Consider the following 27,594-nt stretch of genomic DNA (forward strand, 5'->3'; position numbering starts at 1 on the left):
CTGAGCTTGTGGTGCAGTATATGCCTTCAACAATTAGATGAGCTCAGATCTCATCCTGATTCTTACCCACACTGCTGGCCTGAAGAAGGGGCTCAGTAATATCAAATATGCTAGTGGTGAACATTTCCTTTGATTTTCTCATGAGACATCAGAGATTTCAATATTTTCTTGTAATATGTGTTCATCATGTGCTATTTTAAAACCTGCCTTGAAAACAGGCTTGCAACCCTCAATCCTTTTTTTTTTTTTTTTTTTTTTTTTTAAGAGAGCAAGGATGTTCATGACCCAGGTGGCTGCCACTGGAGTTTTGGCCACACTGGGGCAGGTTGGCTGAGTACTGAGGTCCCCACCATTCCTCTGACAGGACAGAAGTCCTGGTTGGGTGACCTTTGAGCTTCTGGGACTTGGGAATGCTGATCAGAGTATGCAGTGTATGCACACAGTCACTCTGTGGCCCAGAAGGGTCATATCTAATTAAAAAAATTCTTCAGTATATTCAACCCAATGAAGCATAGACGGAGTGTTTTCATGTTAAGGCTAGAGTATGCATTTCAGTGGCTTCCATTTTTTTTTTTTTTTCTTTTCAGAGTAGAGACAAAGGGAAAGGATTAAAGGAGGTTGGAAGACAGCTCTAATTGTGTCTTATTCATGTGGTTGATGAACTTAACACACATCTCAATTCTGACATCAAAGAGGCCTGAGTCTTCTCCATCAAAGTGACAGTTCAGTTGGGAAAGCCATTATACCATGTAAGCACAATGAGTGAAATTGCGTTGGATGTTTTGTTTGCCCTTCCAGTTATACTCTCGTCCCTTTTCCATCATGCTTTGAGCCCCATGAATAAATCAGAAGGTTTCTTACCCTCTGGCTCCAGGGAGGGTTTGGGCAAAGGAAAGCACTAGCAAGAGATTGGAGGGAGGGAGGGCAATCAGGTTGAGGCATTCCTTGGCTTTTCTCCTGGTTATCATAGGTTATATGAGTTCTTTTACTTAAGAGCACAGCTTCTGTTAAGTGATTGGTCCTCCTTTATAATTTTACTGATTTCTCAAGGTTTTGGTAATTGCCTCTTCCCCTGCTGGTCCAGTCCTAGGAGGAGATGACAGCTTTCTGGTGTTACTAGCCTCAGGGCTTTGCTATTCTTTTGTATCTCTTGACCCTGCCCACATTTTGTAAACAGTTACTTTATTAAGGGCCTCCCTGGGTGCCCTCACTAAATGTGTGGCTTATTTCCTGCCAGATGGAGGAGGCACCTTAGAAATGCAGCACAGGGTCACTTAACACAGCATGTGGGAATTCTGGAAGGTATCCTGGAGGAGGTGAGGCATGAAACAATTAAGGGTTAACCAGGTGGAGGGGAATTTAGGCAGTTGGCCCTTAAGGGGCTAAGTTGGAAGCAGTTTGGAGTGGTTGAAACATTGTTCCTGAAGGCAAAGACATTATCTGTCTTGTTTATTGTTATAGACTCAGCTCCCTGAGGACCCAGGGCACATGGTTTATGATCAGTCATCGTTGCTGAATGAATGGAAGAATGGATGAAGGCAGGGAATTGCAAGAGAAGAGGCCAGAATATTGTTCTACGGGATCCTGATCACAGGGACACTGTGAAGTCTTTCTTGGTAAGGAGCTGGGGTAAAGGGGGAGGGCCATATTTAAAAATGTGTAGGGGGTAGGCACCTGGGTGGCTTAGTTGGTTGAGCATCCAACTTTGGCTCAGGTCATGGTCTCACGGTTCATGAGTTCAAGCCATGCATTGGGCTTGTTGCTGTCAGAGCAGAACCCACTTTGGATCCTCTGTCCCCTTCTCTCTGTGGTTCTCCCCTGCTTGTGCTCTCTTTCTCAAAAATAAACATTTAAAAAATATATGTAGGAGGAACAAAATCAAAAGAACTTGATGAATACGTTGATGAGTAGAATAAAAGAAGATTCAAAGATGACAACCAATATGGATCTACATTATCTTTTTTTAAAATTTTTAAACATTTATTTATTTTATGGTAAAATAGTTGCTTTTTTTAAAATATGAAATTGTCATAATTGGTTTCCATACAACATCCAGTGCTCATCCCAACAGGTGACTTCCTCAATACCCATCACCCCACCCACCCCTCCCTCCCACCCCCCATCAACCCTCAGTTTGTTCTCAGTTTTTAAGAGTTTCTTATGTTTTGGCTCCCTTCCTCTCTAACCTTTTAATAAGCCATTTTCTCCTGTATTCATTTGAGGTCCTTTTGTGACCATTAATACTGACACCTTGGGAATTCCTGCTAACTGGAGACTTCAACCCTGAGGCAGATTATACCCTACATGTCTAGATAATCATTCAATCAAATGTCCTTGGGCCACCTGAGTTAAAGAGAGCACAGTGCTCTGTAGTCTCTTAAGCCCAGGCTCTGGGAATTAGCACTAAGCTTATGTGAAGGAAGCCACATCTGCCCCACCAGACAAACAGCTCTCTCTGAGGGGCTAGAACATTTCTTTTGAAAGATGGGCTATTCTTTTTTAAAATGTAAATACTTTAAGCAGGTTTTCAGATTTTTTTTTTTTTCAACATGAGCTTTAAGTCTTCCTTTTACCAGTATTTATTGAGAGCCTACTGTGTGCCTGAGGGATAGATTTGGGGATTATAGAGACATGATCCTTGCTTTAAAGGGCTCATAGGACATTTCACCTGTAAAGACAAGACAGTATTCCCTCCCACACAGGATGTTCCTAAAAACCTCTGTGGAGAAGTGTCTGAAGTTTGGGATCCAAACTTTAACTCCTTCAAAAAGAGCCGTGCATACTGAGATTCTCATGATTGCATAAAAGTGATATAGCCACAACTTTTAGGGGGGTGGGCAGTGTGGTGGGTCAGCCAGGGGTAGTTGGGAGGTACACATGAAGAGGCACACCAGCTCAGCTTTCTGAGGTCAGGGACAACTGCTAAAATGAGGTTGCATCTGTGCATATAGTCTTAAAGGGATATTAGGTCTGGGTGGAGAGCTGATGTTTCTGGAGATGATGTTTCTGTCCCGGCAAGTGGTGTATGCAGGGAGAACATTTAGGATTTATTCTCATAGCAACTTTGAAGTATATGATACAGTATCATCAATTATAGTAACCACACTATACATTGGATCCTCAGAACTTATTCATCTTATACCTGGAAGTTTATACCTTTTGACCAACATCTCCTTATTTCTCCCACCCCCCAAGTCCCTGATAACCACCACCCTACTGTTTCTCTGAGTTTGGCTTTTTTCGATTCTACATATAAGTGAGATGATACAGCATTTGTCTTTTTCTGTCTGACTTACTTCACTTAACATAATGCCCTCAAGGTCCACCCATGTTGTCACAAATGACAGGATTTTCTTCTTTCTCCTGGCTAAATAATATCCTATTGTAAATGTTTACCACATCTTCTTTATCCACTCATCAATCACTGGATGCTTAGGTGTTTCCTTGTATTGACTATTGTGAATAATGCTGCAATGAACATAGGGGTGCAGATTTCTCTTCAAGATAGTGATTTCATTTTTTTTCAAATATATACCCAGAAGTAGAATTGCAGAAAAGAAAGTAATTATGTGAGGTGATGGATGTATTAATTAAGCTTATTGTGGTAATCATTTTGTAATATATATGTGTTAAATAGTATCGTACCCCTTAAACTTATACAATGTTATATGCCAGCAATATCTCAATAAAGCTGGAAAGAAAAGAGTGAATTGTATGTGAATAGGTGAGTTTGTGAAGGTAGATAAATGGCAATATAGGAACTAAGCAGGAGTCAGATCACACATGCAGTTGCCTGCTATTCTCTTTCTATTAGCTAGTATTCCATTATGAAACAATACTTATTTACAGTAAACAAATCCAAATGATGCAGAAAGATATAAGGTGAAAAGTAAAAGTTCTTTATCTCCTAGTGCCACTGCCCAGAGGAATCAAAACCTTTAAGATATTCCATGTTTTCTTTCATTTTTCTCTGTGCATACCTCCCTGTGCATTCAATCTTTATTTTTACAATTTACACTGTGCCTATTTCTGCAAACTGCTTTTTAAAAACAATTTATTTTTGATATAATTCCATTCCATTTCTACCTGACCTAATTATTGCATCTTGCATAAGGAATCATCACAACTTATCAACCAAGTTAAATGATGGACCTTTTATTGTTTCCCACTATTACAATTAATCCTGAAAGCAACTTTCTTACATCTTTGTGCAAATATGTGTATTTGTGAAATAAATTCTTAAAAGTGGGATTGATAGCTGTCTATTGCCATGTTATTCTTCATAAATTGCACCATTTTTAGCTACACTTGTGGGGAGAATAGCATAGTACACAGAGTTGTTCAATGGCTAGGTTGTATACCGGAAACTCATGTAACATTATGTTACAACAAAAGAATAGGTTCCTATTCAGTTTTAAATAAACATACTCATGTTTGTGAATACAAAAAAAGTTGCAACACTTTGTATTCACACTAATAAATGTATGTTTGTTGAAAGGGGTCAAGAGGATGTGACCGCCTGTTGACCTAGGAGCTACACCTAGGCTATCAGGCTGCTCACCTGTTCCCCATCCTTGGAATATACCTTCCACTTCCCTGGTTATTCCCACAGCCAGAGCCATTTTCAAGGACGCTTCCTTGAGAAAGCCACATGTTGTTGAGACCATCTGGGCTAAATTGTGACTGAACCCAGTGCAGGTCTCTATATAAACTTTTAAGATTCTGGAAGGCAGGTGTGGACATCTACTCATTTCCCAGCTGCCCAAGATAAGCCTGGTAAGTAAGTTCTCTTGCTTATTGAGATGGCCACCTTCCAGTCTGCAATGGCCTTTCTTCCATCTCTCCTCCTTGCTCTCTGGGCCAGGAACCAGGTTCTCTTTTCACCAGGGGAACTCTCAAGGTTGTGAAGCAACAACGTCTGAGAGTGCCAGATACGAGATTTTATTCAACTTGAAAAGCCTGGGAATTATCATACTTAATATTTCACCATATTGGATATAATTAGACTTTACTGTTGTCTAGCTGATATCTATTTTCACTTCTCTCCTCTGACTATATAATTTACTTAGGTATTGGTAACTTCTTATGTATAAATTGCAAATCCCAGTTAGAATGAAAAGAAAGAAAATCTCATCGGTACTAATTAATAGCTTTCCCTTATTTGACCATTTAATTTCACTCCTATGTGTACTTCCTCCAGGACATTTCTACAGCTTCTGAAATGTGTTTTCTTTTTCTGCCTTACTAAGTAATGACTATTTTAAATTATTGTACATACTAAGTTTTTTCTTAGCCCATCCTTGCTGCTCTCTCTGGGTACTTAACCCTCCTTATTATTTCCTAGTTTTTCAAGGGTAATGTGGCACCTCAATTTCTGCTTATGTTGTAGTCAGGGAGGTAGAAAATAAGCAAAAAAGAATTCATATAATTTCAGATGGAGATAAGTCATGGAAAAACGAAGCAAGGGCAGATTACAGAGTGTTTGAATTAGAGAAGGGAGTGGAAGCCGATGTTCACAAATGAAAGTGAAGCAAGACCTCCTAGAAAAAGTGACTTTTGGGCAGACCCCAAATGGTAAGTGAGAATAAGGCAGGAGGTGAACCAGGCAGATGGAAGAATGTGCAAATGCCCTGGGGTGGGAAGGAGCTTAGCATGTTTGAGTAGCAAGAAGCCAGCTTGGCAGGTGAGGGATGAGCAAGGAAAAGGAAGGAAGGCCATTAGGAGGAGTTTGGACTTGACTGGTTGGAAGGGAGACCGTTGGAAGGTGTTAAACTAGGGAATGACATGATCTGATTTATGTTTTTAAAAAGCCATTCCGGAGATACGTGCTCTACTGCCTGTTCCCCCGACTCTCCAACCCTCTTAGTCTCCAGCCCTCATAGTCTCAAGATCTTCTCCCTTTGTAAAAATAGCCCTCTTTTTTTTTAAACCACTTGGCATTGTGAAGTTACCAAACAGAACAAAGCAAGGATTAAACTGCTTTATGTGTGCTTTATATGTGGCCCTTGATCTCTCCTCTGAGTCCTTCAATTCATTTCATCAGAAATAGTTCAATTATATCAAGTCATTGGGTGCTAGCTGAAGGATCTGGAGATAGATCTGTCAAAAGATTAGATGCCATTTAAAAACAATCATTGTTGTTTTATAACACGTCCAAGTACAGATCTGGGTTGCTTTAGGTGCATCCTTTAACTTATTTAACTTGTTAGAGATGCCTGAAATGTTCCATTCCCATGGAAGTTTAAAAGGAAAGCAATTTAACATAAATCCTTTCCTTTTTCCTCTGTCTCTAATTTTTATTAAAGTTCTCTTTGTGTAAAAACATTGCCTATAAAAGTCAACTTGAATGTGAATTACAATTAGAGATACAGCCTCTGAGGTTGCCAAAAGAGGTTCTTCACAGATCCATTAACATTTCCCCAGTTCTCTGTTGGATGATGTAGATTCAGCTCCAGGACAGCTTTTGGCTACTTCTCCATTTAGCCTTGGCACATTGGCTGATGTCTATCAAGCTAATTGCTGGCTAATTCTATAATAGATGCGTCCCAGGTGTTTTCTGCCATCTCTTGAAGCTTGCACTCTGTTTCCTTCTATACTTGGACTCCTACTTACATCTTTACTGACTTGCATAATGCATAAGTGTCTAATCTCTCAGAAAGCTAAGACTCTCTCCTTGTTGTAAGCCCTGGATTAAAAAAATCCTTGCTGACTACCGTGAGTCGTTTAGGAATTCTGATTAAGAGCAGAAAGCAAGTCTGAATGACCTGATTATTTGAAACTCAAATCTGGGACTGTGACACACAATAGCCAAATCATACAGTGCAAACAGAAAGGGGGTTGGCTGGGGTAGGTGGTGGGGAGTATTGGGGGGTGATAGTGAAAGGAAGGTGTCAAAGAAGAGTGGTAGGCAGTGCCCACACAACTGTGCTGTCTGTTGTCTCATGTACTACTTGTTAATACAATAGCAGTGAGTAGACCTACAGCTTTAAGAGAATGCCAGCTATCCCTCCATGTTGCTTTTACTGTAGAAGCTAAAAGTTTGGGATCTGGTGTTTTCTAGAACCTCAGATGATAGACTCTTTGGCATCCTGGGTGGAATTTTTGTTATCAGTCTTTGAAGCCACAGCTTTTATCTATGATCTGTTATGGAAAGTTTGTTTGAGTAGTACCTTCCTAAAGACACCCATCCTGAACCACTGTATTTAAAATTGCAACACTCCAGACTCCCTATACCTTGTTGTTATTTCCTTTTTCCTGCATCTATCACCTTCTAATATACTATGCTGACTGTTTATTCTGTTCATAGTCTTTTTCTTTTTCCCCTGCTAGAATATAAGCCTCAAGACTACAGGGATATTTGTTTTAGTGATTCACATATCCCAAGCACTTACTTAGAACAATGCCTGGAACATAGTAGGTGCTTAATAAGTATTCCTTGAGTGAATGAATGATGTTTCAAAATAATAATGGGTAGTAAATATCAGCTCAAGATTCTTTCTTATTTTGGGGATCTGATTAATTCAGCTGTTCAACCAATCTTCATTTGTGAACACTTGCATAATGTAATGTACTGTATCTACATCTATCATAACTTTTAGTATAATTTCCTTACCTACCATGTATTATTTCAGTCTTAGGCTCAGACTATCAAAAGCCATTAAACTAGCTATTACCTTCTTGATAGACAAATTGATCTAATATAGTGTGATCCCTATAATTAAGTATATAATATCTTAAGATCTTTTCATTGTATACCACTTTGACTTTTATGTGAACATCCCCTCTCCTTCAATTTATCATAGTGTCTCTGGTGGGAGAGTCTGCCCTGTGTGAATGGAGGTCTCAGCCCTTGAATTCCCCCGCGAAAACATTCATGTGACTATCCATGCTGGAGTAAAGACAGCCAGAAGGAAAGTAGTAAGCACAAAGGAGTTTATTAAAGCAAAAGTACACTCTCAAGGTGGGAGAGGGGCAGGGTGCTTGAGGTGGCCCCAGGGTTGTTTTGGTATTGGATATTTTTTGCACCTCTTTGGGCTTGGAGGAGCTGTGGCTACAGTGGGGTGGTCTCTACTGGAGGCTGCTTCTAATAATTTGGGACAAGTCCTTTAACAGGTTGGGGAGTTTTTGACCCTTTACAAGGTTGTACCAGAACCATCATGGAAACCTTTCTCTATCAGGTGGGGCTGTCCCGCTGAGCAAATGCATTACAATGAGTCTAGGGGTTACCCTGGGGCAGAGGTGGAAGAGGAAAGCTCATGCTCCACACCTGTGGCTCTTGATCTTTCAGCCCCAAGGTCTTGGAAGCCACTGGGTCAGGATGTTGTGCCCCTAGGCTTCTAATGTACCTTATTTCTTACCATCCTCACCCCCATTTATGTCTCTATCATTCCCCTTTAAGGATTTGGGACTCTGCCTCCCGCATTCCTTCCACTGCTGACATCTAGTTTCTACCTAACATCAGCTAAGTACTTGATTACTAACTATAAAGTGCCATAGGAATTTCAGTCTTATGGTGCTTGTAATGATTTTAAAATGTAATTGGATAATAGTTTTGTTATTGGTGGTGATAGCACCTCGGGATTTATTCTCATGAGATGTAAGTTGCACACTGGCCTGCTGCAAATGTTTCTTCCCAGCTGTGCTCCCTGCCTCCAGGTCTGTCCCCCTTGACTCTATCCTCTACAACTGCATCACACTTTCTTCCCTAAAGTCCAGCTGTGACCATCCACGCTAATCTCAGAAACTTTCAATAGTCCCCAGTGTCTATGCGATTAAGCCCCAATTCTTTAGCATCTTATTGACAGTTCTCTTTAATGACCTCAAATCACCTTCACAGGCTTACTTCACTGTCTATTTTCATATTCCTACATAATCAGGAGAGTCATTGCTTCCCCTTGTGCTCTAGGCATTGTGATTCCTGAACTTGTCTCATGCTGATTCCTCTGACCAGGAATGCCCCACAGCCTGGGTTCTGTCAAATTCTTGTCATCTTTTAGACCTCGGTGAAAGGCCACCTCCTTTATGGAATTTTTTTAAATTCCCATAATTGGTTGTGCTTCTCCTCTTTTTGAAGTACTGTAACTTAAAAAAAAAATCACGATGTATAGATTCTAGTTCTTTTTTAAAACTTTCTTTTGTTGTGGTAAGAACTTTCTTTTTCCAGTTTTACCAAGGAATAAAATTGACAAATAAAATTGTAATATATTTGAAGTATACAGTGTGATGATTTGATATACATATGTATTTTGAAAAGATTCCCACATATAAGAGGTACCATGCAGTATTTGTCTTTCTCCGTCGGGTTATTTTACTTTGCGTAATACCTTCTAGATTCATCCATTTGTCACGCATGGCAGGATTTCCTTCTTTTTAAAGATCAAATAATGTTTTATTGTGTATATATGCCACATTTTCTTTATCCATTCATCTGTTGACAGACATTTAGGTTATTTCCATACCTTTGCTATTGTGAATAATGTTGCGAAGAGCATGAACATGGGAGGGCAGGAATCTCTCTGAGCTCCTGATTTCAATTTCTTTAGCTATGTATATCCCAAAAGTAGGATTGCTAGATCATATGGTAGCACTATTTTTAATTTCTTGAGGAAATTTCATAATGTTTTCATAATGATTGTACACTTTACATTTCCACCAACAGTATACAAGAATTCCCCTTTCTTCATATCCTTACCAGCACTGGTTATCTCTTGTCATTTTGATAATAGCCTTTCCAGTGGGTATGAAATAATATCTCATTGTGGTTTCAGTTTGCATTTTCCTGATGATTAATGATTTTGAGCACCTTTCCATTTACCCATTGGCCACTTTTATTTCTTTTCGGGAAAATATTTATTCGGGTCTTTTGCCCATGTTAAAATTCTTTGCTATTGTGTTATAGGAGTTTCGTGTATATTTTGGATATTAGATATGTAGTTTGCAAATATTTTCTTTCATTCTGTGGGTTGGCTTTTCATTTTGTTGATGGTTTCCTTTGCTACACAGAAGATTTTTGATTTGATGTAGCCCCCTTGTTAATTTTTGCTTTTGGTTTTGTTTTTGATGTTAAATCCAAAAATTATTGCTCAGACCACTGTCAAGGAGCTCATCCCCTATGTTTTCTTGTAGGAGTTTTATAGTTTCAGGTCTTATTTTCAAGTCTTCAATTCATTTTTGTGTATGGTATAAGATAGTGGTGCAGTTTATTTCTTTTGCATGTGGATATACAATTTTCTGAGCATCATTTATTGAAGAGGCTGCTCTTTCCCCATTGTATTTTCTTGGATACTTTGTCCAAAATTAATTGACCATATAAGGCATGAGTTTGTCATGGATTCTCGGTTCTCTTCCACTGATTTATGTGTCTGTTTGTATGCCCATCTATATTGTTTGGATTACGATAGTTTTGTAATATAGTTTGAAATCAGGAAGTGTGATGTCTCAGGCTTTGTTTCCTTTCGTAAGATTGTTTTGGCCATTTTGGGTCCTAGTGATTCCAAATTTTAGGATGTTTTTCTACTCTATGAAAAATACATGGAATTTTGATAAGGGATTGCTTTGAATCTGTAGATTACTTGTGTAGTATGGGCAGTTTTACAACATTACTTCTTCTAATCCATGAAAACAGAATATCTTTCCATTTATTTATATCTTCAATTTTTTTTTATCAATATTTTATAGTTTTCAGTGTACAGAACTTTCCATTCCTTGGTTAAGTATTTTATTCTTTTTGATGTTACTATAAATGGGATTGTTTTCTTAATTTTTCTTTTTGATAGCTTATTGTTAGTGTTTAGAAATATACCTGAACTTTGTATATTGATTTAGTTTCTTGCAGCTTTATAAAATTCATTTATTTGTTCTAACAGTGTTTTTGGTGGAATCTTTAGATTTTCTGTGTATTAAATGATGCGATCTGTAATTTCTTTCTTTTCTGGTTTGGATGCTCTTTCTTTCCTTTTTTTTCCCCCTAATTGCTATGCTATGTTCAGTGGAAGTCGTGAGAGTGGGCATTCTTGTTTTGTCCCTGTTCTTAGAGGAAGAACTTTTAGGTTTTTACCATTGAAAAGCCCACCATGATGTTAAGAGTGGGCTGGTCATATGTGAATTTTATTATTTTGAAATACATTCCTTCTATTCCCAATTTGTTGAGAATTTGTATCATAAAAAGGATGTTGATTTCTTTCAAATGCTTTTTCTTCATGTATTGAGATGATCATATGATTTTTATCCTTCATTTTGTTAATGTGGTGTCTCACATTGATTAATTTGCATATGTTGAAGTATCCTTGTACCTTAGGAGTAAATCCCACTTGATCATGATGTATGATCTTTTTAATGTATTGTTGAATTCAGTTTGCTTATATATATATTTTTTAAGTGTATATGTATTTTTGAGAGAGACAGCATGAGCAGGGAATGGGCAGAGAGAAAGAGGGACAGAGAGAATCCCAACAGGATCCACACTGTCAGTGCAGAGGCTGATGTGAGGCCCAAACATATGAATCATGAGATCGTGACCCAAGGTGAAACCAAAAGTTGAACGCTTAACTGACTGAGCCACCCAGGCACCCCAGTTTGCTTATATTTTGTTTAGGAGTTTTGCCTCTGTAGTTTTTTCTTTCTTCTAGTGTCCTTGTCTGATTTTGGAATCAGGGTAAAGCTGGTCTCTTAAAATAGTTTGGAAGTTTTCTCTCTTCAGTTTTTTTTAAAGAGTTAGAGAAGGACTGGTATTCTCCTTTAAATATTTGGTAGAATTCATCAGTGAAGCCTCTGGTCCTGGTGAGGATACAAAATCTTTTGTTTATTGGTAAGGTTTTGATTAGTGGTTCAATCTCCTTAATTATAATTGGTCTATCCCATTTTTCTATTTCTTCATGATTCAGTTTTGGTCGGTTGTATGTTTTCTAGGAATTTCTGGTTTCTTCTAGGTTGTCTAATTTGTTGTTATATAATTGCATATAGTAATTTGTTATGATCCTTAGTATTTCTGTGTTAACCATTGTGATGTCACCTCTTTCATTTCCAGTTTTGGTCTTCTCTCTCTGTTTTTTTCCTAGTTTTTATAGAGAAAATTTTTCTTAAAAAATATTTGCTCAATATTAGAAACTGATCTTTTCTATTTTTTCATCTATTTTATTTATATTTGCTCTGCTTTGTTATTTTCTTCCTTCTATTAACATTCTTCTACTTTTTCTAGTTTCTTGAAGTGTAATATCAGGTTGTTGATTTGAGATCTTTCTTTTTTCATAATGTAGGTGCTTATTGCCATAAACTTCCCTGGTAGAACTGCTTTCAGTGCATTCCATTAGTTTTGGTTTGTTGTGTTTCCATTTTCATTTGTCTCAAGATTTTTTGGATTCAATTTTGATTCTTTTCTCTGGCCCATTGGTCTGACCTGGCAGCTAATATTTGTTCTCAGCCACATTTTACCTTTTACCATGCTTGGAGGAGATAGGGCTATCTAGTTTTCTTATTCTCTACAAACCTCGTGTTCTTGTCACCTACTTTTTGACATTTTTGTGATCTAGGCAGCTAGAATATAAGTTTTCTTGACCCCTTGCAGACTGCAATCTCATCTCAATCAGAATTGTCAAGTGGGTTGCTGAAAGCCAGTCTTTAGCCTGATTGGAGAATAGAGCTGTACCTGGCTGCAGACAACTCTTTGCTGGGTATTTCCCAAACCTAGGACATTTCCTGCTTGAGTACATGGCTGAATCACAGAATATGTTCAATCTGACCTCAGCATCTTTCACTTGTATGAAGTTGGAACCAATTATCAGAATGAAATATTCTCTATTGAGTTTAGGAATTTTCAATTACTGAAGTTTCCTTTTAGAACAGAAATGTACTTTTTATTGTGCCAGACTACATGATTTTTTTTTTTTATCTTTGAATGAATGCATGGCTATTTTTTTTTTTTTGAAGCCTGACTCTTGGGAAAGCAGTCTTATACTAATATTTATTTAAACATGGCAGACTATGGGTCAGAAAATCTAAGAGGTAATTTGAAATGCACTTTGGAGTATGTTATATTCAAATCTTCCAGGAGATCAATATGTTTCACTAAACTAGATACACAAAATTTTATGTATTCCTTAATATATGAACAATGATTTTTACCAATAACATTTATAGTATTGTGGAGCTAACTCATCAAAGATAATTCTCTACAAGTGCTGCCAAAAATCAGAGCTGATCTTGGCATGAACCTAATGCTTCTGGGTCTGAAGTCTTAGGTCTCCAGGCATGGGGAATTTGGCCTTCTGTCATCAAGACAACAAGAGAATTTCCTACATTTTGCCTAAAATGAAACTCAACCAATTTTTCTCCCATTTAGTTACTTACCTCTAGTTATTTTTCACTGATAGGCAAGAAACTACTTTTATCAAAGAACATAGAAATGCAATTCATTTCTTTCTTTTTTAATGTTTATTTAGTTTTGAGAGAGAGAGAGAGCGAGGAGGGGAGGGGCAGAGAGAGAGGGAGACAGAAGATCTGAAGTGGGCTTTTTGCACTGACACCAGAAAGCCCCATGTGGGGCTCGATCTCATAAACTGCACAATCAAGACTTGAGTCAAAATCAGAAGCTTAACCAACTGAGCCACCTCGGTGCCCCTCAATTCATTTCTTGAGTGCCTGTTTTTTGTGGGTACTGTGTGTCACAGGAATTTTTAAAATGAGTAAACTGTGGTCTCTGCTCTTTAAGGAGTTGCAATTCAGTAGTAGGGACAGGTAAGGCATAAATAGCTAGAATACAAGGTAGCTCTAATCAGTGCTATAATTAGGATGTTGTGCAAATACCAGAGTATGAGAGATTAATGGTTTTAGACTACGAAAGACTTCCTTCTCCTATTTTCTTCTAGAAACTTCCTAAGGCTAACACTTCTGGCCTCTCTCCCCACTACGTGAGGAGAACGGATGTTGTTCAGATCTACTCTCCAATCTATCAGTTTCAGTGGTAGAGGCTTCTGACCTTGTAAGCAAAGACTGTGTTTGTCTATGTTTGCCTTAGTGAGAAGCTTAATTCTGGCATTTAATAGGCCTCTTTGCCTTTTGTAACTTGCTCTTCAACAATGGTAATAAATTAATGATAATATTGCCAGAGATCAGAATGTGTGGTATAAAAACACATATAAACACTTTTATCAAAACAATTTAATTGTAGAGATATGCTAAGTTACTTCTCATTTTATTGATCAGTTACTTGAAAAATTCTGCACTATGTTAGTTTTTTGCTGATGCAATGTAGTATAATGAATAATTCCAAAATTTAGTGGCTTATGATAACAAATATTGATTCACTGCTTATAAGTCTAATGGTGGGCTGGCCATGGCTCTCCTGGGCTTTGCTAAGCTTGATGTGTCTTTCATTCTGGGATCTTCTTTGGCGTGAGTTATTCTCATGGTGGAGGACAGGAATGCAAAAGGGGCAAACTGAAGCTTGTATTATTACAGTCTCTTACAGTCTCTGCTAACAGCTGGCATATTGTCATCTCTGTTCACACTTGATTGGTTAAGGCAAGTCAAATGACCAACTCCAAAGCCAATGGGGCAAGGATATCTACTGTATTCACAGTGAACCATGACAAAGATGAGGACAGAATAAAGGGTTGTGATATAATTTCCCACATGTACTTCTGGGTTTCAGTTAGTTTCTTGTATATAGAATCTTTAGCTACTTAATGCTATTTGCATCATCTAACTTATTTATTCCATCTGTCTTTGATAAAACTCTGAAGACATTCACAATTCTTTAATTGTCTCCTGCCATAGAGTATCATTTAGGTGAATATTTTAATGTAAGTTAGTAAATATTACTAAATATTTAATGTGAATTATTTTAATATTCATAAAACTTTGGAAGAGCCTGTGAGGTTGGACAAATTCTTTACTACCAGAAAATATTTTATTTCTTAATATTCTTAGATGAACTGGGGTCATAATTACTGTTATGTTTGTGGTGGGCAGACTATAGGGTGCCTCCATGATCCCTGCTTCCTGGTTCTCTGATTCTTGTGGTCTCCTTTTCTTGAGTGTCAGTAGAGCTCGTGACTTGCTTGTAACAAATAGAATATGACAAATGTGATAAGACATATGTGATTATATGTAAGTGATTATATAATATTGTAAACCCTGTCCTGCAAGGATATTCTCTCCTGCTGGCTTTGAGGAAAGGTATGACTATGTTGGGAAGGCAGAGATCTGAGAGTGACTTCCAGCCAATGGTTAGCAAGAAAGTGAGGTTCTCAGTCCAACAACTTAATAAAACCAAATGCTGGTAACAACTATGTGGGCTTGGAAATCGATCCTTCCAGTTGGGACTCAGATTAGACTGCAGCCCCCACTGATATTTAGATTGGAACCTTGTGAAATCATGAGTCACGGGACCCAACTAGGCCCATACTCTTGGTCCATAGAAACTGAGATAATAAGTGTGCATATTTCATGTATTGTTAAACATTATTAGAAAACTTTTTAATCCATTATCCATTTTGGAGTATCAAGGATAAAATGTCTTTGTTAATTGTGTTACCTGCTAATTTTATTTGTTTCATTTTGGTTTCCTACTTTGTTATAATTGGTTTTGTTTGTGTATTAACATCAAGAATTTTGGGTGGTAAATTCTGTGTAAGCAGATTTTCTTAAATCCCTTCATCTCATACATACTTTTATGTTTACAGAAAATTAAAAATACATACTTTTAAATTAATATTTAGTAAACCTCTACAATGTATTTGGCACAATCCTATGTGATGGGGCTACAAAGCAAGAGACACAGAAATGGTCCCTGCCTTCATAAAGTTTATGTTTTATTGGAAAAATCAGATAATAACAATGAAATACAGTTTTGAAATTACACACTTGAATAACTGCATGAAGAAAATAAATAATTTGCTGCTATATAGGAGTAACTAGATCTTTTCTAGCAAAGTCTTTTGAGGAGTTAGCATTTAAACTGAGATTTAAAAGATGAGAAGCGGGGCGCCTGAGTAGCTCAGTCGGTTGGGCGTCCAGCTTCGGCTCAGGGTATGATCTTGTGGTTTGTGAGTTCCAGGTACACGTGGGACTCTGTGCTGACAGCTCAGAGCCTGGAGCCTACTTCGGATTCTGTGTCTCCTTCTCTCTCTGCCCCTCCCCCACTTGTGCTCTGTCTTTCTCTATCAAAAATAAATAAATGTAAAAAAAATTTAAAAAAAAGATGAGAAGGTGAGGGGCAACTGGGTGGCTCACTTGGTTATGACTCTTGATCCCAGTTCAGGTCTTGATCTTGGGATTGTTAGTTCAAGCCCTGTGTTGGGCTCTGTGCTAGGCATGAAGGTTACATAAAGAGATAGGTAGATGAGAATGTGTAAATTTAATCTCATCACTTTAGAACTGGATGAGTTCTGTTGGTGCATAATTTTGTTTGCTTTTGTGTGTGTGTGTGTGTGTGTGTGTGTGTGTAGAGAAAATATGGGTTGGATAGGAATTGGGTTCAGAAATGAATGCAAACAAAAATATCTTGGATTTCAAGAGATTGAAAGAAAATGTAATTAACAAAAAGTGTATATATTTGGAATATAATCTTGTGATAACTTGGATAGGAATTGTATGGTATAATACTATGTCAACAATTCTTAGGTTGAGAAAAAAGATACTTAAAAATAATAGAGACATTGAGTCCCATCTAGTACATGTTGGCCATATATATACTTATTTATGAGAGCAGAGTCAAGACATTTCTGAAACTGCTTTGTATAACTATCTCCCTCTGCATCTCTTCCTTTTTTTTCTGCAATTGTTCTGCTGGCTTTTATTAAGCCATAGATATTTCACCCCACTGTGAATCTAAATCTTTTGCTTCAGTTACTTCTACACACCTGCACTGAATTTTAGAACAGAGGCCAGTATACATTCTGGGAACACCACGAAGAAAATAAAATTTTCTCTTACTTTGGCTTGAACTTTTTTTTTCCAGTCAGTTTCCAGAGTGTTTGTTTCTCAGGCATTTTCTCTTGATGGCAAAAGTCTGTCTCCCAAAAGCATGTTTGGAACTGAAAGTGCATTTGTCTTGAAAGGCTGGCACCATCTTAAGTGTAAATGTGTGCTTTGTGAACATTAGTAGTTGTTGAGAAAGACAAATAATGGAGATTGTGTGTATGAGTTCTCTGTGTTTGTATGTGGGAGAGGGAAAGGGAAGTGGGGAGGAAGATTAGAAGGGAGTCAGGAGGAAGAAGCAGAAGAGAAGTAAGGAGAGAAAAAGGACATTGTTTGAGACAGTTGATAAACAGAAATCAGTTTGACCTGAAGCAGGTGCTAGAGTTACAAAGACCATCACAATAGAACTATATTTACTGATGAGACAGGAAATGATGGGAAAAGGGGACCACTTAGAGAAATCTTGTCAGATAGACAGGAAGGTACCAGAGAAGAAAACTAGGAACGATATAGTCCTCCTTTTCTGGGCTATGTTCTAGAAAAAGTGGCTAACTCAAGTTCCTTGTGACAATGGGTTTAATGATTCAGGAGCCAAATTTTTCAGGACTAGGATCTAGATAAGCAGCTAGATACCTGGAGTGTTGTTTTATTTTTCTTTTTAGTTAAGTTTTTAATTTTAATTCCAGTATAGTTGACATATGGTGTTATATTAGTTTCAGGTGTACGATATAGTCATTCAACAATTCTATACATTTCTCAGTGCTCCTCATGATAAGGATACTCTTAATCCCCTTCATTTATTTCACCCATTCCCCCACCCACCTCACCTCTGATATACTTTATTTTAAACAAGTACCCTTACTTAAGGTTTTTTTTTCAACAAGATCAATTTTTACTTGAAGCATACTTCAGAATACATGATTCTAAAAGATACATTTAAAATATTCCATCCAAGAAAGATGGAATACACACTTTCTTTTAGAACACATGGAAGAATCCCCTGGTTAACTCACATAATAAGAAACATAACAAATAGTACAAATTTAAGAAGATTGAAATCAAATCATTCGAATCACAACGGCACACAACTAAAGATCAACAATAAAACAAAGCCGGAAAATTTACAATATAAATATTAAATATTTAATATATTAATATTAAACATCACACTACTACATAAGCAATGGGCCAAATAAATCAATGGAAAATCAGAATAGGTCTCAAAAGAAAAACAAAATATTCCAAAACCTATGGGATGTAGCAAAAGCAGATGTTAGAGTGAAATTTATCATATAAATGCTTGTATTAAGTTGTTTATTTGAACTTTTTTTCTTAACATTATAACACAAGGAACTAGAAAAAGAAGAAACTTAGCTGAAATTTAGCAGAGGAAGGAAATAAAAGAAAATTCAGAAATAAAATAGAGATCAGAATAAACAAATACATAACATTGAACATAGTGACCAGTTTTTCCAAAAAAAATAAGCAAAATTGGCAATGCTTTAACTACATTAAAAAAGGAACAGAGAAGCCTCAAAAACCAAAATGAGAAATGGAAGACAATCATCAGATAAACACAATGTGATAACAAATTACTATAAACAATTATATACTAATAAATCAGATAACTTAGAAAAAAACCAGACAATTCCTAAAAATGCACAAGTTGCCATGAATATTTAATCCAAGAAATAGAAAATCTTCTTAGACAATAACAAGAATGAAAGTTGAGTTAGGAATCAAAAATCTCCCAGCACAGAGAAGCCCATGACCACATGGTTTCACTGGTGAATACTACAAAACATTTAAAAAAGTAATTAAGAACAAACTTTATCAAAATCTTACAAATAATGAAATAGAGGGAACACATTCAAAATCATTCCATGAAGCTGGTAGTACCCAGATACCAAAACAGGAAAAAAATAGAACAAAAAAGTCTAGTTTGTCCAGTATAAATATTGCTACTCGACTTTCTTTTGACATAGGAAAGCAGAATTACTTGGGAAATGATCCCCACAGATATTTATTTTCCTAGTACCAGAGAAGTTGAACACTTGAGGCTACCAGCAGGAGGTGCAAGAATGGAATTAGAAATGGGGTATACTAGAAGCCTGATTAATACGCTAAAGGATGTTAATGCAGTCAAAAAGTGACTGTCTATAAATTTGTAGTGATTTCAGAAGAAGTGAAAGCACAAGGCAATAGTCCTAATATCCTGCTTGGTTTTGGCAAAAGAAGAAAGCTTATTACCGCTAGATCTCTTGGGGGACATCTATTCATTATGCTACTTTTCTGACCCCCACTCCTTATGTCACATACATCATTTTCAGCCCTCTTTCTTGGACATTTGCCATGGTAGTTGTTTAAACTCTTTCTCTCTCTTCTTTTACTTGCTTTTTAAGACACTCCATTTCTAATCTTTCGAACATTTCTTCTTTAACTCACTATGCTATTGGAGCTTTAAGAACCAAACATATATTAGATATTGTTATTTAATTCAACCATAATTTATCGAACACCCTAGTACTAGATATTGTGCTTAGTTTGGGGATGAAGAGATAAGGAAGCTGACCCTGCTTCTTGAGATGCTATCATACCAGCAGGTTAGGATAGATTTTCATTAAACAAGCAGACACTACACAGCATATGCATTCTGATGGAGGTGGGGTACAACAGACAATTCTGGGGATGTCCAGAGTGCTTAACAGTGGTTACATTTGAGGTGGTCTTGAAAGATGGCTAGGAGCTCACTAAGTGAAAGGAGATGTGGGAAGGGTAGAGGAGGGCTTTCAGGATGAAGAGAATGAAGTAAACAGCCTGGTAGGTCTCAGAATTGGATGGAAGGGTAAGGCTGAAACCTGCACAGTAGGTTTAGGGGAGTGGTGAGGGATATGAATTAAAAGGTAGAGAGGAGCCAGTTCCTGGAGGTTTGGTATGCTGGGTGAGGTAATAGTATGGATGTTCTCCTATAGCTGACAAGGAGCCATTCAATGATCCGGGAAAGAAGTATTACGATCAAGATTTTACTTTAAAGATGAAATTATAATAGCTGTGCCAAGGACTGATTTAAAGACAGGTTAGATAGATGAAGGAGACAAATTAGAAAGCTTGATCAAGATTTTACTTTAAAGATGAAATTATAATAGCTGTGCCAAGGACTGATTTAAAGACAGGTTAGATAGATGAAGGAGACAAATTAGTAAGCTATTGCAATTGTTGGTGTGAGACATGAAGTGGCTCTGAACCAGGTGGGGGTGGTGGGGATGGACTACTGGCTTAGATATTTGAGAGGTAGAAAAATAGTATTCAGCAATTGGTTGGATACCAGGGGTAAAGAAGAAAGGAGACTATGATTCAGGAGGAGAAAAGATGTTTGGGTGAAGAAAAAGAGTTCAGTTTTGGATATGTGCTTGAGGGGTCATAGGACACCTAGATGGAGTTAATGGAAGTCAGTTTCATTACAATAGAGGGTGAAGCTCTTGAAGAAAATGAGACTGCCTGGGACATTATAAAGAGAGAAAAGATCCTTGAGAATACCAGTAATTGAAAAACAGGGAAAGGAAGAAGATAAGTCAGCCAAGAGTAAGAGAGCTGTCAGAAAGGAAGGAGAACCTCTTACCAGTGCAAAATGCCTCTAATCCTGTGGGTTGAAACTGATAGAATTAATTACCTCTGCAAATGAATCACCATTCAAATCAGGAGTATTCACAAATTCAGAGTATTTTTGGTGCTCAAAAATAATGGTACTATATAAATGGTTGTCTTAAAACGGAGTGTGTGAAAAGACTCTTCAATAGATCTGGGGACTTAATGAAACTTATAATAATGTAGGAAGCCAATTTAATCCAGAATGTAAAGGAGTGAATTAAAAAAGCTTCAGTATGAAGGAGACTTTCTTTGAGCAGTTCATTTGGAAAATATATGATTTCTCTTACATTTGTCCTTTTACCTTAAATTTCTTTTTCTCTCAGTTTAGTTCAAGAAGAGATTGATATTCAAAATTAGATTTATGGAAGGGACATTTTAGAGAATTGTAGCTGGAACATCTGTATATATCAGATACAGTTGTGGCCAGTGCTTTTATTCTTCTTTCATTAAAAAAAATATCTTGGCTATCTTTCCATATCAGTACACAAAGAGCTTCCTTCTTTTTTTAAAATTGCTGTGAAGTATTCTACTGATGGATGTAAGTAAGATAATAGCTGACTTCATATTGCTGGAAATTTAGGTAATTTTTAATCTTTTCCACTACAAACAGTGCTGCAATGAATAACCATATACATGTGCATGTGTCATTTTTACAATCTGTTGATCTATCTGTATGATAAATTCCTAAAAGTGGAATTGCAACTTCAAATATGCACATTTGTAATTTTAATAGATATTGCCAAATTGCTTCTATATGAGTTGTTCCAAATAGCATTTTCACCAGCAATATGGAAGAGTAGTTCATCTTTTTGCCACTGCTTTGCCAACAAAGCTGTGTCCAAATTTTCAAAATGCTGCCAATTGCATAGATTAAAAACACAGTGTATTTTTTTGCATTGTTGTTATGAATGTGATTGAAGGCATTTCCTATATTTAGTATATATAGGTCCTTGTCTGTGACTATTTATTCATTTCTTTTGCCTTTTCTATTTTTTATTGGTAGGAATTCATTATGTATTAATTAAACTGATACATAAATTTCCCAAAGTTATCTTTTGTCTTTTGCCTTTGCTTATGGTGTTTTTGCTTTGCAGAAAATTTTAACTTAAAAGTAGTCAAATTTATCGGTTATTTAAAATTTGTTTTGAAAAATTTGTTTTTAAATTTTGTAAGGTATAAAAGTTATAAAGGTCTCTGTTATTCTGAAGTTGTACAAAATATTCTCCTGTTTTCCCTCTAATACCATGGTTTTGTTTGTTTTTTAATTTTTAAAGGTATTTGGAAATTTTGCTGATATAAAGTTGGAATCCCTGGGTAGACAATTAGCTTAGACCAGAAAAATAAGTAATTGAGAATGAGAAACTTGAAGATGTTCTTTTATCCTAAAATACTAGAATTATTATAAAAAATTTTTGGAGTGGAAGGTGGCTGCCATGATTTCAACACTCCAAAATACTAGAAACAATTTCATTTCTATTCTTTTTTGTTTATTTCAGCCATGTATTAAATAGAACTTAGGTAAAAAATATTCTTTCTTTACATTAGCTTGGAGGCAGACACAAAGAGTTCCGACCAGTGGTAGGTATGGAATGGAAGAACAGAAGGTTAAAGAGCCTTAAAGTATTGTGAGGTGTGGACCAGACTTTTGAGGACAAAGGACACAATAGCATTTCATTTCATTTCATTTCATTTCATTTCATTTCATTTCATTTCATTTCATTTCATTTCATTTCATTTCAATTTATTTATTTATTTATTTATTTATTATCTATCTAACTACTAACTAGATTTTATTTTATTTTTTAAAATATTTATTTATTTTTGAGAGACAGAGTGTGAGCAGGGGAGGGGCAGACACACACACACACACACACACACACACACACACACACACACACAGAATCTGAAGCAGGCTCCAGGCACAGAGCCTGCCTTGGGGCTTGAACCAACAAACTGTGAGATCATGAACTGGGCCAAAGTCGGATGCTTAACCAACTAAGCCACCCATGTGCCCCACTACTAACCAGACTTTTTATTTTATTTTGTTTTATTTTATTTTATTTTATTTTATATTTTATTTTATTTTCTATTTTTGACCTTTTATCCTTTTTTACTAACCAGATTTTAGAGTGAAATTGGAGAAGGATTATTGGGGAAAAAATTTGAACTGAATTAGTATTAAATTTTACTCCGAAGGATGTGATAAATAATGACTTTAAAATAGTCCTTGCAGGGGCACCTGGGTGGCTCAGTTCATTAGGTGTTGGACTTCAGCTCAGGTCATGATCTTGCAGTTTGTGGGTTCGAGCCCTGCTTTGGGCTCTGTGCTGACAGTTTGGAGCCTGGGGTCTGCTTCATATTCTGTGTCTTTTTCTCTCTCTGCCCACCCCTGCTCTTTCTCTCTCTCAAAAATAAATGAACATTATAAAAAATAAATAAATTTAAAATAGCCCTTGCATTAAGTTTTGTCATCAGTTTGGTTTAGGTCAGGCCAGGTTTTGCTGCCAAATGAGTTTCCAAAAAACATTTGTTTTCAGAACTTTCTGAATTCTGTCTTCAGAATTTAGGTTAATAGATTGTGGACTTGCATTGTGCAAATGATTTGAGTTGTGTCGCTGCAGTGATTTTCCCTGTATTTATCACTATCAGAAGAGGATAGTTCTCTGTGGCAGGATATTTTACTCTTTTGACAATGACTGCAAGAATAGAAAAGAAGATTCGTGTTTTAAATACATCTTTACCTACAGTTTCATTTGATGGAATACTATGAACAAAACTCTTCCATAATATATTGTGTATGGAACATTCTCAGATAAAACCACAATCATTTTTTCCCATATATTTCATAGTTTTCAGATCACTTATTTGTGGCTTGTAGTTAATATTCCACTGGTTAAATATTCTGCATACGCGTTTACACTGTGCATGGTTTTAGGTGTTGGGGAAACAAATGAGAGATGCTCTTGCAGTCCATTTAGTGAGACAAACAAGTAAACCAGTAAGCATAGCCCAGTGTGGTGAGTGTTATGTACAAATAGGAACAGGGTACTTTGGGGACATGGAGGAAGCACAGCTAAACCAAACAGGGGGCTTGAACTGAGTTCTGAACATCCAAAGAAACTTGAAATTGTTCTTTGAGAAAACTTTTTGGAGTGGAAGGTGGCTTCCATGATTTTAATACCCTAAAAGACTAAAAGTACTTTTGTTTCAGTGTTTGCTTATTTTAGCAATATATTAAATATAACTTAGGTGGATAAAGAAAAAAAGTTAAGTGAAGACCTGGAAAAATAAATGCAGGAAAAACAAACTTGCAAGGTACATGTATAGGGAAGTTCAAATGGTTTAGCTGGGCTGGAGTGAAAAGTGTGTAAGGGCTGAGGAAAGCACAGCCAGAAAGGTAGGAAAGAGATCATGAGGGGTCTTGGGTCCTGAGTAATGGCATATGACCGTTGTTATGAAAGCTAGGGGGTTAGGGAATACATTGAATAATTTTAAGCAGAGATCTGACATAACTGTCTGCCTTTGATAAAGACATCGTGATATTTCTGTGGAGGGCAAATGGAGGTGGGTCAGAGGGAAGTTGGGAGATCTAGCAAAAAATGGTGAAGGCCTAACCTAACAGGATGGGTGGAAGGAGGGAAGACTCAAGAGGTATTAAGGCCATAGAAGCTATAGAGACCAATGATTGACTGAATGTGGAAGAGTGGAAGTAAAGGTGAGTCCCAGGTTTCTTGGTTGAGTAGTTTGGTATCAGATGGTAATGACCTCACTGTGGAGGAGCTGGCTTGGAGAAAGGTGATCAATTTGCCAATGGGATAAATTAATAAAGTTACCCAGGATATGGTTAGCAGCATTTCGGCATGTGGGAGAGAGGTCAGCGCCAGAGAATAGATCTGGGCCTTATCCCAATATTCCTGATTTTTATGCCAGAGATTTGGATTTGACTATTTAGGGTGGGGCCATAGAGTAAAGAAGAGAGATCCTGGGTCTGCGCCTTAAACAGACAAGTGCATCTCCTATACAAATTGGGCAGCAATGATTATTTTTAAATAGTTTCCTGATAGGGGTGCCTATAAGTAATGAATTAACGTTTCCAACTGGTTGGATCAAATGCTCAGATTGGTTAGCATGTAGCAGAAAATAGCCAGGATGGAAAAGTGGCAGATAGGGCCTAACTCTGTTGCTCCTGATTTGAGATTAAAGAGTTTAAGCTCTCTTTCAAAGGAGTCTCAGTGGATTCCTTTCCACACTGGAGAAGTGACCTGAGTAGTGTCTCCAGTGGTCATCATGAAATATTATTAATTTCTTGTCTTCCTATATCTTGCCAGTGGGAGAGTGTTGGAATGTTATGGGCCTAATGTACATGAGCACTTGCAATTTTGTTGAGGGTAGTGAGGCCAGACTTTGGGATTTAGGTCTGTTATTGTTGAGTCTGAGCTGTCAGGTGTTGTTCTCCAGCTCTGGGCAAACTATCCCATCCCAATCTTTCTATCTCAGAATGTATGTAAAAGATAAAAAAGAAGCTTCCAGAATCTCTTTCCATTCCCATTTCATGCTACACTCCCGCTCATTTAGTGTGTTACAGAGTCACGAATCTTACTTTAGTGTCTTCAACTCACTGATTTATTTTATCTACCACAGAATTTCAGCACCCCCCCCCCACTCCTACTCATGACTGGCACTTTCTCATTTTTCAAGTTTCAGATTATTTACTGTCTTTCTCCCTGATCATCAATTACAAGTTCATCTCCCTTTCCACCTTCTCAGCAATATGTCCATTTGCCTACTTGTTTGATATATTTCCCTTACTAAATTTTAGATTTCAAAGGTAGTAACCCATTTCTGTGTTGTTCAATATCATATCCTGAAAATAATAATAATCATAATGCAAAGACATTTCAAATGCATTTTCATTTGAATCACTAACTGTACCAAGGAGTGTTATTAACATATCTCATTGATTAAATGAGACCTTTGAGGACCAGAAAGCTCAAGTAAGTTACCCAGGGTCACACAGCTAGGAAGTGCAGAGCTGCACTCCTGATTTCTGACTGACAGGCCATTGCTCTTTTCATTGCCATGAGGGCAACATCACAATGTCACCTTCCAAAGGAGCAATGTTCCTCTCTAATAAGCTATCTACTTGCAAAGTCTTCACTTGTCTGTCTTTCCTTTTGAGACAGTTTCTTTTATACCCCCCTGAAATCTTAAGTAGATCTATTAGAACTCCAAAGAGGGATGATTTTGTTTTCCCTGTAAAAGGGAATAGCCACTGCTTTCAGAACTGATTAGAAGTGATGTCTTTCCCTGGGGACACAATCAGCCCTGGAGAGTAGGTTCTGATGATGTCTGAGTTTCTTTCTCCTGCTCTGCCCTGGAGGAGGTGAAGGGCTTTCAGCCTTTACTTTTTAATGACTCTGTAAGGGAAAAAGAACGAGCTGATGCCAGAGAAGAGGGTGGTCATATTAGAAATGGTAACGGGGCGTGAGAGGTTATAAGCCATGTGTCATTGGCATGGGACTGACTTTGGAGTCCTTTTCCCATACATGGTAATGATTGCAAGGAGCTAACTAATTGCCAATTTCTCTCTTTAAATTACCTCTCTTCCTGTCATTAAGGAGCTCTGTAACACAGATACATAAGTAAAAGTGCCAATTCTATATTTACTTGAATAATCTCTTCCCTCAATATTTACTTCTAAACCAGGCAAGAGGGGACCACCTTGACGAATCAGAATTTCAGAGAGTACTGATAGCCCTCCAATTAGAATAAGATGAAATAGAAATTGCTCTGGGTGAGGTTCCTCCTCCTCCTCACTCTCCTGAACTATCTTAGATTTGTTTTAAATAAACCACTTCTGACTTCTATATTTTGTTTCCATGCCACAACCCCCCTTACCCCGCCCCCATTCTGATAAATTTCTCCTTGGTTACAGTTGTGGTATAAAGGAGAACTCTTTTAATATTGTCATCTCAGTTTGCTCTCTGAACAAAGAGAATAACACAAAGAAGTGGAAAATCCCTTCAAGGCCGCCTTGGTAGTTCTTTCCACTGTATCAAGAAAGGCCACAGAACAACTTAAAGCTTACTGCTGTGCAAACACATCATTGTGTTGAAGCAGTTGCAAAGTCATGTTGAAGCAGAGTTTTAATTTCCACCCTCAACAAAACCTTGTGTACCTACAACCCAGAAGATCAAGCAAATCACCCTTCAGTTAATGAAATTTGAGTGGAGAAATTCTAATGTATATTTTTCTATATTTTGAAGATCTATAATTGCATACATTAATATACTGAAAAAATAAACATTATTAAAAATTACCGTGCATGAGCTTCTATATACTATAGAAAACCATGCAGAACAAAAAGACTAGAAAGAAATGGGGGAAGTTATTAATACTGGTTATTATTTTTAAGTTATTTTTACTGGATGGTGGGCCAATGGGAGGTTTGTTTTACTCTCATCTATTATGGAATTAGCATATGTTACTTTCAAAATGGAAAATTAAACAAAAAAAATGGAGTTAGAGAAAGAACCCACCAGTGTGGTAGTGTATACAAAACTTACAATCCAAACATTGATAGAAAAAGCACTCTGGACAAGAGTCATGTAGCAAAACCAGACACTTTGTATTACAGACTGAAAGAAAAAAAAATCTTCCTAAGAATTTGGGTCACCTAAGCATCAAACTTACGAGTGATGAGGAAGCATGAGGCAGGCTGAGGGGCAAAGCACAAGCTAGCACCTCGCCCCTCAGCCCCCCAGGTGGGATCCTGACACTCCTGGCTACCCAAGAACAAAGGAAAGGGGTTTAAGTGCTTGCCATGTTGATGTGGGAAACTAAGGCAAATAAATTAAATTCCCCGGGCACCTGGGTGGCTTAGTTGGTTAAGCGTCCAACTTCAGCTCAGGTCATGATCTTGCGGTTAGTGAGTTGGAGCCCCGCATTGGGTTCTGTGCTGACAGCTCAGAGCCTGGAGCCTGCTTCAGATTCTGTGTCTCCCTCTTTCTCTGCTCCTCCCCTGCTTGC

General features: G+C 37.3%; 1 long non-coding RNA gene across 1 annotated transcript in view; it reads left to right on the forward strand.

Annotated features, from left to right (window-relative positions):
* The first annotated feature begins 598 nt into the window (after positions 1-598).
* LOC122234501 overlaps positions 599-27,594 on the forward strand; it is a 109,152-nt gene continuing 82,156 nt past the window's right edge. Inside the window, exons 1-2 of the long non-coding RNA XR_006212271.1 lie at positions 599-749; positions 1,462-1,616. This is a non-coding gene — a long non-coding RNA (uncharacterized LOC122234501). The remainder of the gene's footprint in view (positions 750-1,461; positions 1,617-27,594) is intronic.

Source organism: Panthera tigris, chromosome A1, assembly GCF_018350195.1.
Source record: "Panthera tigris isolate Pti1 chromosome A1, P.tigris_Pti1_mat1.1, whole genome shotgun sequence".
Taxonomy (NCBI): Eukaryota; Metazoa; Chordata; class Mammalia; order Carnivora; family Felidae; genus Panthera; species Panthera tigris.